This window comes from Herpailurus yagouaroundi, unplaced genomic scaffold, assembly GCF_014898765.1.
Source record: "Herpailurus yagouaroundi ecotype Mexico unplaced genomic scaffold, PumYag 180, whole genome shotgun sequence".
Classification (NCBI taxonomy): Eukaryota; Metazoa; Chordata; class Mammalia; order Carnivora; family Felidae; genus Herpailurus; species Herpailurus yagouaroundi.
This window is the reverse complement of record NW_024412411.1, coordinates 15,342,161-15,353,865: the sequence shown is the minus strand read 5'-3', so window position 1 is coordinate 15,353,865 and position 11,705 is coordinate 15,342,161. Positions and strand designations below refer to the sequence as shown.

The window sequence follows — 11,705 nt, the reverse complement described above, 5'->3', positions numbered from 1 at the left end:
ATTACAAAATACTGCTGATAGAAATTAAATAAGATCTAAGTAAATGGAAAGATGTTCCATATTCATGGATTTGAAAACAATATTGTCAAGGCTGAAATTCTCTCCAAATTATCTATAAATTCAATATTGTATCTATCAAAATCCTTTCAGGCTTTTTTTAATTGACAGACTAATCCTAAAATGTATATGGAAATGCAAAGGACCTAAAATAGCCAGGCGCGCCTGGGTGGCTCATTCGGTTGAGTGTCCAAGTTTGGCTCAGGTCATGATCTTGCAGTTCGTGAGTTCCAGCCCCATGTTGGGCTGTGTGCTGGCAGGTTGGAGCCTAGAGCCTGCTTCAGATTCCATGTCTCCCTCTCTGCCCATTCCCCACTTGTGCTCCCCCCACCTCAAAAAGAAATAAACACTTAAAATAGCCACACAAAAAAAGTACACTATCCAATTTCAAAACTTCCTATAAAGCTACAGTGATGAAGACTGTGGTTATGTAGATCAATAGAAAATAATTGAGAATTCACAACTAAATCCTTATTTGTATGCCAAGTTGATTTTCAACAAAGCTACAAAGATAATTCAGTGGGGGAAAGGATAGTCTTTGAAGAAATGATGCTGTGACAAATGAATATCCACATGCCACAAAAAAGTAGACATTTACCTCACACCATACACAGAAATTAACCCAAAATAGATCTTAGACCTAAATGTAAGAGCTAAAACTATAAAACTTCTGAAGAAAATATAGCAGAAAACTCTCTGTGGCTGAGGAGAGTTCTTAGATACAATTTAAAACATGATTTATAAAAGAAAAATTGTAAATTATAATTCATTTTTTTAAGTTTTGCCTTTGAAACATACAATTAAGAGAGAAAAAAAGCAACAGACTAAGAGAAAATACTTGCAAATTATATATCTGATAGAAGCATTGGATCCAGAATACATGAAAAAATTTTACAGCTCAATAAGAAGACAAAATGACACAATTGAGAAAGTAGACATGTTTGAATCGACATATTGCTACAAAAGATACATGAATGGCTAACACACACATGAAAAGATGCTTAACATTACTGGTCATTTGAAAATTAAAACCCCAAAGGAATACCACTTCACACTTACCAAAAACACTATAATAAAAAAAGATATTAAGTGTTGGTGAAGATTAGAACCTCTTCTAATAAGACTTTGTCTCTTAAGCACTATGAGATTAAGGGAGATTCCCCTCTTTTAAGTCTTCATTCTAACTTCCCAGGCTCTCATACATAGCCCCAGAACTCAGCAAGTATCATTTAGTATAGTGGACACTGTGGCTGCACCACCCAGGTCCCTCTGCAGGTCTGAAACACTCATTCCCCAAGCTGCCACAAGTATTACCAGCTGAAGGTTCACAGCTGTATTGCCCTTCTGGGGATTGCACTTGACTAAAGAAAGGTTACGCCTCAGGGACAACCTGCATCCAATGACTCGTTAATTTAAGTCCAAAGATTCAACTCTTTCACCTCAACTGAGGATTATCTTTAAATAGCTATTACAGCTTCAGAGCTCCCTGCAAGATTGGCTAAGGCCAGTTTTGCAACTGTATGTATCACCATTCAACAAGTTCTACCATTCCCTCGTTCTTTTGCTCCCTCAAAGGTGTTGAGACGACTCCCCAATAAATCTCCAAATGCAAACCTCAGGACCACAACTTGCAACATGGGTAGAGACCCACCTCATGGACCACACCTGATTCTTAGACCACGTCCAGAGCCTGTAAATGCTACTATTGGGGAAGGAGGAGATGGCCACTCACCTCAGGAGAGCTCCTCCCTCTCTGGAATTCCTATTCACCTAGTTCTTGTTGCTTTCACAGTTCTCATATGTCTTCAAACATACTACTTTTTAAATTTTTCCATATTTTTCTGGTTGTTGCAGGGTGGGTGGTGGAATGCCACAACCTACCACACCCCATCCAGAAGTAGAAAGCTCTAGACACAGATTCTCAAAACTCCAAATGTATGGATATTGAACTGTAGTCCAAGAAGTTATTTATCTTATTTATATTACTTATATATTGTTAAATTTGCTGAAATTTTTATTGTCAAATGTAATGAAATATTTCATGTACTCTTAAAAATAATATGGATTCTTACTGTTCAATGTAATGCCCCTTATATTGTCATGGGACCAATCCTGTTAATTGTTTTGTTCAAATCTATATCCTTCTGATTTTTTTCTACTTGAACTGTTTCTGAAAAATAGTAAAATTTCCCATCACTATCATAAACTTGTCAATTTTCCTTGTAGTTCTCTCCATATTTGCTTTATACATTTTGGACCAATGTTGTTTGATGCATTAAGTTTAGAATTGTTCTGACTTCCTGGTGAAATGAAACTTGAAACTTTAATGATTTTTGTTATCTCTAGTAATGCCTTTGCTTCTACTTTTACTAATATCAACACAGCTCTACCATCTTGCCTCTTTCTTCTGCAATTCATTATTTATTCAGATGGTTAAGCTCTTCTACTGGCTGCTGAATGGTGAACACTGAAATTATTTCTCCTCCAGAACTATATTCCCAGATGGTATGAATATATGGTTAAACTAGCATTAATACATGTCATCATTTTATCAATCACATAATAGAACAAAGTATCCAGATATCCAAATACGAATTTACTGAGTTCAAAAAGCATATAAAATATTAGATGCTTGATCACTTCATTATTGGAAACTCATTTCTTTTTTGATTGGAAGACAAGAAAAAATATGCTTCAAAGAAAAATAGTTAATAAACAACTTCCAATAGATATCCACAAGATTTCAGAAATATTATAAATAAGATTTCAGAAATATTATAAATAAGAAATATTTTAGCTACAAAGCATCTCAGCCTTAATTTTTAACTAAATAAAAGACCTATTCTATACATCCTGCACAAGACAAAGGCAACACTTTACTGGAGATATTTCATAGCCTCCTCCCACTCTGTCTTCAGGCCCTCTTCCTCTAAGTTGTACCCCAACTGTAAACATAAAGTAACTGTAAGGCTTTTTTGTCTGAAGACATTACACACATGTGCTTCTGTACAACGTATATCTTATATGAACTTTTAACCACACATTTGTGATTTTTCAAAATGGAGGCATTCATAACAGCACAAAATGAGCTTTATAGAAAGACATTAAATAATCCCCATAAGCCTTGGTAAGAATCCAATAAAATCAATTTTTGCTAAAACCTGATGTATACCAGTACGCTTGTAGGGTGGCAAACATGAATAACCACATAGGCCCTATTGGCAATATTTGAAATAACTAAAGGAATAAACCACATATGGTTTCCAGTACTATTCATAATCTAGGATTTTAATTCTGCATGATACTAAAAATACACAAGTATTGTGCTGGATATTTTGGCACCTAATCTCTCAATTTCTTACATATTATTTCTGGCATGGGAATAGTAGTAAGCCAAACATAGAGGCTGCAATTCTGTCAAGCTTGCTCCTTTTTCAATATTCCTATGGAAGCTTCATTAGACTTGTCATTCATTAAGCCTACATGTTGGCTAATATGTACGATAATTAAGTCCTGTCTCAAGTTCCATTTCCAAGGCAACAGCATCAGGCAGCCAAGTTTTATTGAATGTAACAATTGTTTCTATGACCACTGGAGGCTTTGTAGCACAGACGCATTTTAGAACAGTATTTCTCCAAATACAGAAGTTGCTTAGTGTTAAAAGCTCCACGCCGCTTTTGTCTTATAAACTGTACTGCATGTTCATTTTTCATTCCACCTTCAATTAGTGCTAGGGCAACAAGCACTGGGGTTCTCCCAAGACCTGCAACACAGTGAACATCAATACAACAACCAGGTTCTTCACGAAATTTAATGTTGACAAGACTTAACCAGTCCTCAACAATCTGGTTAGATGGTGATGAACCATCATCAAAAGGCCAATCCAGCACCTGGATGCCTTCTTTCTCCACAAGAGCAGTGTTGTAGGTTGCTTCACATACTCTTACTATTGTAGTAACTCCATATTCCTTAAGTTCTTCTATAAATTTGTTGAAGGTTGCACTGGTTGGACTGTGTGTAATAAGAAATTTCATGTTCCGGTATGTGACTTCCACCGGGGCTGGCCGGTTCATTGGAGCCATGTTAATTTAGTTAAAATATTCAATACGGTTACGAAAAAATGTTTTAAAGTTTTGATACAGAAATTATATAAAGCAAACAAAATATCCTCTAATATATTCCACTGGAAATTCTCAATGATTTAAATATGTAGTAGAGAGTAACAGGAAATGAAATGAACCTAACAGGAAATAATCCCTCAGTTCAGTATACTGAGTCCATGGAAAGGATGTGCACCCAGGTTTACCCCATCCAGGTCAAAATTCTTGTAAGATGCTCCGATGATGTCAACTGTACACTTCTGTGCCCAGGATAAGGGCTCTTATGGAGGTTTCTTGGTGTAGTAGTATGAATCTCTCCAGTTCACTTGTCCTCATAAAGGTTGCGCTGTGCCTCCATAAATGTGTGACCAAGAATACCACAGAAAGTCACCCGTTTACTCATTAAAGACTGTGGCTTAATCATACAACTGTTCCCGTGGAGGCGACACAGGGGGCAGCAGTGGCCTTGACTGCAGGGCAGGAAGCTGCAGTGGTTGTCCTGGGGCAGCAGCGACTGGACACCTGGCTCTACTATGCGCCAGCCTCCAAGAAGCCAATCCGCAGGCATTCAGGTGTTCTTGCATTGCAAGAGCTCACTTTCACAGCTGGTGTGACGTGTGCTCCTCTCCACCAATCACGGGAGTGGGGAGGGGCACAAGAAGCTGCCACAAGAAGCTTTGAGCGTGAGGCCTTCCTCACAGCGGACCTCACTACCAGTGCTGGTTGAGGAAGAGAGGAATGGGGGACTCTGAGCTTCCTTCCTCTCCCTAGGAAGGAGGTGGGAGGGACACGGGAGGGTGTGAGGGGATGGGTGGGGGTGGGCGTGAAACAAATCCTGAAAGAAGCTGAAAAGAGACACAGAAGTGGACTATGATGGGCAGGAAAGGGAAGGTACTGGAGGAAGAATCCCATCCATTCCATTGACTTTGACTGATAAACCTTTTATCATTTGTTTCATGTTTTAGCTGGCTTTTGGGAACACATTGCTAGATTTTTTCTTTAATCCAGTCTGACAATATTAGTTTTTTACCTGAAGAAAATTAATTTATGTTGTTGTATTATTTTACATTGTTAATTATTGCTATATTTCCTGTTTTTGCTCTTGTTTTGTGCTATTTGACATATTTATCTCTTTTTTATCCTTCTTGATTTCTTTTGGATTAAGGTTTTTCTCTTCTAAATCCATATGCTAATTCCTCTACTGTGTTGGAATGTTGTGATTGTGGTTCAAACTTCTCAGCAATTATTATAGTTTAGACACTCTTCTAAATCTAAATGGCTTTATGTAAATTCAAGTGGTACAACAACCGCATAAATTACGTATTCTTTATTTCCATATCTCTGATTTAAAAAACAAATAAAACCTAGGCGCAGAAAAGTTTTTTCCCCTAAGTTACTTAGTAGTAAATGTCAGGGCTGATATTTGAATCCTGAAATTCTGGCTCTAGAGTCTAACTCTCTAATATATATGTGTCCTATCATATATTTTATTTTTATTCTTTTACTACTTAAATAGCTTAGAAGAAGTCAAACATTCAAAATCCTTTCTCATGTCTTGAAGGAATTCAACATGGTGTGTGTGTGTGTGTGTGTGTGTGTGTATATATATATATATATATATATATATACACACACACATACATACATACATACACATACATATATTGGTTTTTTTCTTTGGCAGAGAAAGAGTGCACATGCACGTGAGTAGGGGAGGGGTAGAGAGAGGTGGGAAGAGAGAGAATTCTAAGCAGGCTCCAAGCTGTCAGCTCAGAGCCCAATTCAGGGCTCAATCTCATGAGCCATGAGATCATGACCTGAGCCAAAATCAAGAGTTGGATGCTTAACCTAGTGAGCCAGGCACCCCTCAACAGCTTTAAATATTAATATTGTCAAGCATTTTTTAACCCCACAAATTACAATGTTTACAAAAAGTCTTTGCTTAAATTTGCCCAATATAAGTGATCAGTTTCTACGTTCACTATTCCTTCCTTGCATCTCTACTCTCTCTTATAAGGTTATTTTTTTTATCCAAGAGCATCTTTTATCCAGGAGCATTTCCAAAAGCTTTAATAAGTTTTTTTCCCTAAAATTATCTTATTTGGGTTTCATTCTTAATAGTTTTGATAGGTATTTAATTTTACATTGACATGTATTTCCTTAGCCCTTTGAAGACATTCCTTGTTTTCAGATTTCCTCTGTAATAGCCATAGAATTCTCTAAAATGTCTAGTGTTTGATGGGGTACTTGGGTGGCTCAGTCAGTTAAGCATCTGACGTTTGATTTCAGCTCAGGTCATCATCTCATGAGATCAAGCCCCACATTGGACTCTGTAGGAAATAAGCTTAGGAATTCCCCAGGCTTACACCAATGGGTTAACAAGGCATAAAGAAGTACAAAACCATAAGATGCTCTCACCCAAGTTTGGGTAAACAAGATTAGCACCCCAGAATAGGGAGGTACAAAGGCTCTGCACCCCCCAGAATAGAGAGGGAGGAGCAAAGGCTCCAGAATAGAGAGGGGCACAAAGGCACCCAATACAAAGGTATATGAGGTAAGCAAGTTTAGTCGTTCAGGGTGGAAGTGCCCCCCAATTTAGTACTTTAGCAGAAAGCTGCTTTCCCAGAAGGTAAAGACCAAGTCAGGCAAACAGATAAATTGGACTATAGACCACTGCACTGCAGGCGAAGCACCCCAGAATGGAGATGGTTAACAAAAGGTGCCTTGTTAACCCTGAGATTATTTCCCCTATCGGTCTTATCCCCTCGGCTAGCTAAGATAAACAGACATGGCACCTCCTATCTGCTGTTAACAACCATCTGCCCATCTGCTCGGCGCCAGGATTTTGTTTTATATTGACCCAAACCCAAACCCCTTATATCTTCAAAACCCCCTTTTCCCTCACATCCGCAAGTTAATGTTCCCAGTTTCTTTGTCTCTTTGTACATGCCCATCACATTTATAATCCTTCTGATCTTAATAAACAGGGCAAGGACCCTTATTCGGGGCTCTCGTCTTCTCCTGGACATTAGCCATCTCTTGTTTTTCATCCTCTATCCTGCTCTTTTGCTGGCCCAAAGAGAACTTTAGAGTTAGAGTCCTACAACAGGGCTCTAAGCTGACAGCGCAGAGCCTGCTTGGGATTTTCTCTCTCTCTCTCTCTCTGCCCCTCCATCATTCATGCTCTGTCTCTCAAAACTAAACATTTAAAAATAAACATAAATAAATATCTACTTTTTGAGCATAACCATGATACCAAAAACAGACAGTACAAAAAAGAAAACTATAGGCCAATATCCCTGATGAACATATATGTAAAAATCTTCAACAAAGTAATTAGCAAACCACATTCAATAATACATTAAAAAGCTCGTTCACTATGATAAAGTAGAATTTATTCAGGGGATGCAGGAATGGTTCAATACTTGCAAATCAATCAACACGATACACTACATTAATAAAGATAAAGGATAAAAATCATATGATCATCTCAATATATGCAAAAAGAGCACTTGTCAAAATTCAACATCTGTTCATGATAAAAACTCTTAAAGTGAATTTAGAGGGAATATACTCAACATAATAAAGACCATTTATGGCAAATACACAGGTAACATCATCCTTAATGCTGAAAAATGGAGAACTTTTCCTTTAAGATCAGGAATAAGACAAGAATGTCCACTCTCACCACTTTTATTCAACACAGTACTGGAAGTCTTAGCTACAGTAATAAGACAAGAAAAAGAGGGGCGCCTGGGTGGCTCAGTTGGTTGAGAGGCCGACTTCGGCTCAGGTCATGATCTCGCAGTCCGTGAGTTCGAGCCCCGCGTCGGGCTCTGTGCTGACAGCTCAGAGCCTGGAGCCTGCTTCAGATTCTGTGTCTCCCTCTCTCTCTGACCCTCCCCCGTTCATGCTCTGTCTCTCTCTGTCTCAAAAATAAAATAAACGTTAAAAAATTAAAAAAAAAAAAGACAAGAAAAAGAAAAAAAAGGCATCCAAACTAGTAAGGAAGAAGTTAATCTGTCACTTTTTGCCGATGACATAATATCATACATGGAAAATCCTGAAGATTCCACCAAAATCTGTTAGAATAAGTGAACTTAGTAAAGTTGTAGGATACAAAATTAACACAGAAATCTGTTGCATTTCTATATACCAATAAAAGAATAGCAGAAAGTGAAATTCAGAAAACAATTCCATTTAAAATTGCACCAAATAGAAGGAAATACCTGGGAATAAATTTGACCAAAGGGGCAAAAGATCTATACTCTGAAAACCCTAAGACACTGAAAAAGAAAACTGAAGATGATACAAACAAATGGAAAGATATTCCATACTCATGGATTGGAAGAACAAACATTGTTAAAATATCCATACTACTGAAAGCAATTCCATTCAATGTAATTCTTATCAATATCAACAGCATTTTTCACTAAACCAGAATACTAAAATTTGTATGGAAAAACAGAAGACCACAAATAGCCAAAACAATCTTGAGAAAGAACAAAAAAACTACAGATATCAAAATCCCACATTTCAAGGTATACTACAGACCCGTTATAATCAAAATAGACACCTAGATCAATGGAACAAAACAGAGTTCAGAAATAACACCACACATATATGGTCATGTAATTTATGACAAAAGAGGCAAGAACACACAATGGGGAAAAGATAGTCTCTTCAATAAATGGTGCTGGGAAAACTGGACCGCTACATGCATAAGAATGAAACTAGACCGCTTTCTTACACTTTACACAAATATTAACTCAAAATAGATTAAATGCCTAAATGTGAGGCCTGAAACCTATAAGTACTAGAAGAAAACATAGGTAAGTAGTCTCTTTGACATCAATCTTAGAAACATATTTCTAGATATGTCTTCTTAAGCAAGGGAAACAAAAGCAGAAATAAACTATTGGGAGAATACAGAAATAAAATGCTTTTGGGTGCCTGGGTTGCTCAGTTGGTTAAGCATCCAACTCTTGATTTCGGTTCAAGTAATGATCACACAGTTCATAAGATCAAGCCCAACATCAGGCTCTATTCTGATAGCACGGGGCCTGCTTGGGATGTTCACTCTCTCTCTCTCTCTCTCTCTCTCTCAAAATAAATAAACATTTTTTTAAAAAAGCTTTTGCACAGTGAATAAAACCATCAACAGAATTAAAAGACAACCTACTGAATGGGAGAAGATATTTGCAAATGATATATCCTATAAGGAGTTAATATCCAAAATATATATTAAAAAAAAACTTGTACAACACACACACACACACAACACACACACACACACACACAACACACACACACACAACACACACACCAAATAATCCAATTTTAAAATGGGCAGAGGACCTGAACAGGTGTTTTTCCAAAAAAGACATACAGATGGCCAACAGACACCTGAAAGCATGCTCAAATCACTAATCATCAGGGAAATGCAAATCAAACCCACAATGAGATATCACCTTACACCTGTCAGAATGGCTAGTATCAAAAAGACAAAAAATAACAAGTCTGGCAAGAATGTGGAGGAAAATAAACCCTTGAACACTGTTGGTGGGGATGTAAACTGGTGCAGCCACTATGGAAAACATTATGGACATTCCTCAAAAAATTAAAAATAAGAATATCATATGATCCAATAATTCTTCCTTTGGGTATTTATCCAAAGAAAATGCAAACACTAATTCAAAAACATATGTGGTCCTATGCTTATTGCAGCATTATGTACAATAGCCAAGATATGGAAGCAATCTAAGTGTCCAATGATAGATGAATGGATAAAGAAGAAGTGGTATATATATATGCGATGGAATATTACTCAGCCATAAAAAAGAATGAGATCTTGCCATTTGTAACAACATGGATGGACCTAGACGGTATTATACTAAGGGAAATAAGCCAGGCAGAGAAAGACAACTACCATGTAATTTCCATGTGTGGAATCTAAAAAACAAAACAAACAAAGAAAGACTTAAATACAAAGAACAAACCAGTGGTTGCTAGAGAGGAGTTGGGAAAGGAATGGGTAAAACAAATAAAGGGGATTAAGAGGTACAAACTTCCAGTTATAGAATAAATTAAGTCATGAAGATGCAAAGTATAGCATAGGGAATATAGTAAATAATATCATAATAACATTGTATGGTAACAGATAGTGCCAACACTGTTTTGTGAGTCATGTATAGAAATGTTGAATCAATATGTTATACATCTGAAGCTAATATAACAATGTATGCAACAATATAACAATATATGTTAATTAAACTCAAAAATTTTTAAAGCAGAAACAGACCCATAAATACAGAGAACGAACTGGTGGTTTTCAGAGGGGAAGGGAGTGGGGGCATGGGCAAAATGGGTGAAGGGGATTGAGAGGTATAGACTCCCATTCATTCCAATTATCGAATGAGTACGTCATGGGGATGAAATGTTCGGCAGAGGGAATATAGTGAATGGTATTGTAATAGCATTGTATACTGACAGATGGTAGCTACAATTTGTGGTGAACTATATAACATACAGTTGTCAAATCACTATGTTGTACACCTGAAACCAATATAGCATCGTGTGTCAACCAAACTTCAAGAAAAATAAAATGTCTAGGATTTGTTTCCTGGCCTATGCATGGCCTACAATAATAAAGCTCAATTTCTTCCTTCTTTCCTCTTCCTTCCCTCTTCTCTCTTTTCTTCCTTTTTCCTTTCTTAATTTCTTTTATAATAACTCAGTTCACTAGATGGAGTGCAGCAAGGCAGTTGTCTGTACAGGGGTTCAGAGGATACTAGAGTCTGGGGTTGGGGGAGAAGGGCTTTCAAGCAACAGTGGGGGTGGTAGTAGCAGCCTTGTACAAAGCCCAAGCAGAGTGGAGAGGACATATACATAAGTATTTATCCAATAATAATACATTGGGGATAATGGGGATCAGTTCTCACTGTCAGATAGGAGTTACAAATACAGAAAGGGAGAAAAGTAGTAATAACTCTAGGATTTTGAATTGGAATTGGTTGTATCTGTGTGAACTCTTAACACAGAGGAAAGAGTTATGGTGATACAGATGTGTGTGTGTGTGTGTGTGTGTGTGTGTGTGTGTGTGTGTGTGCGTGTGTGAATTCTCCAGCTTCATCCACAGAGAGCAAAGAGAGCCTGAAACAATGACATCCCACTAGCAATGAGAACAACTAGCACTCATATCATGTTTTCTTAATACCATTCTCCATTAAAAGGAACCAAGTCTCCTTAAAGAAATGGCTGGTTTCAGAGCTAAGGCAGGAAAAATACAAGAGTTGCCTGGAACATACCTTGTTATGACAGCAAGAAAGTTTTCAAAGAATGATAGGAATATGCCAAAAGGACAGAGAAAACAAACCAAGGGAGTTTAAAGAGACCTAAAGAGACCTAAATGTTATGTGGATGGGATCACAACTAAATGTAATGTGGATGGGATCTTGGAAGAGAAAAAGGATGTTAGGGTTAAACCAGTGCAATGTGAGTAAAGTATGAAGTTTAGTTAACGGTAAAGTACCAATGTTGGTTCCTTAG

At 37.3% G+C, this 11,705-nt stretch overlaps 1 pseudogene; it reads right to left on the bottom strand.

The window, feature by feature from the left end:
- Positions 1-2,906: 2,906 nt before the first annotated feature.
- Positions 2,907-4,505, bottom strand: LOC121039375 (protein tyrosine phosphatase type IVA 1-like; annotated as a pseudogene).
- Between the last annotated feature and the right edge of the window lie 7,200 nt (positions 4,506-11,705).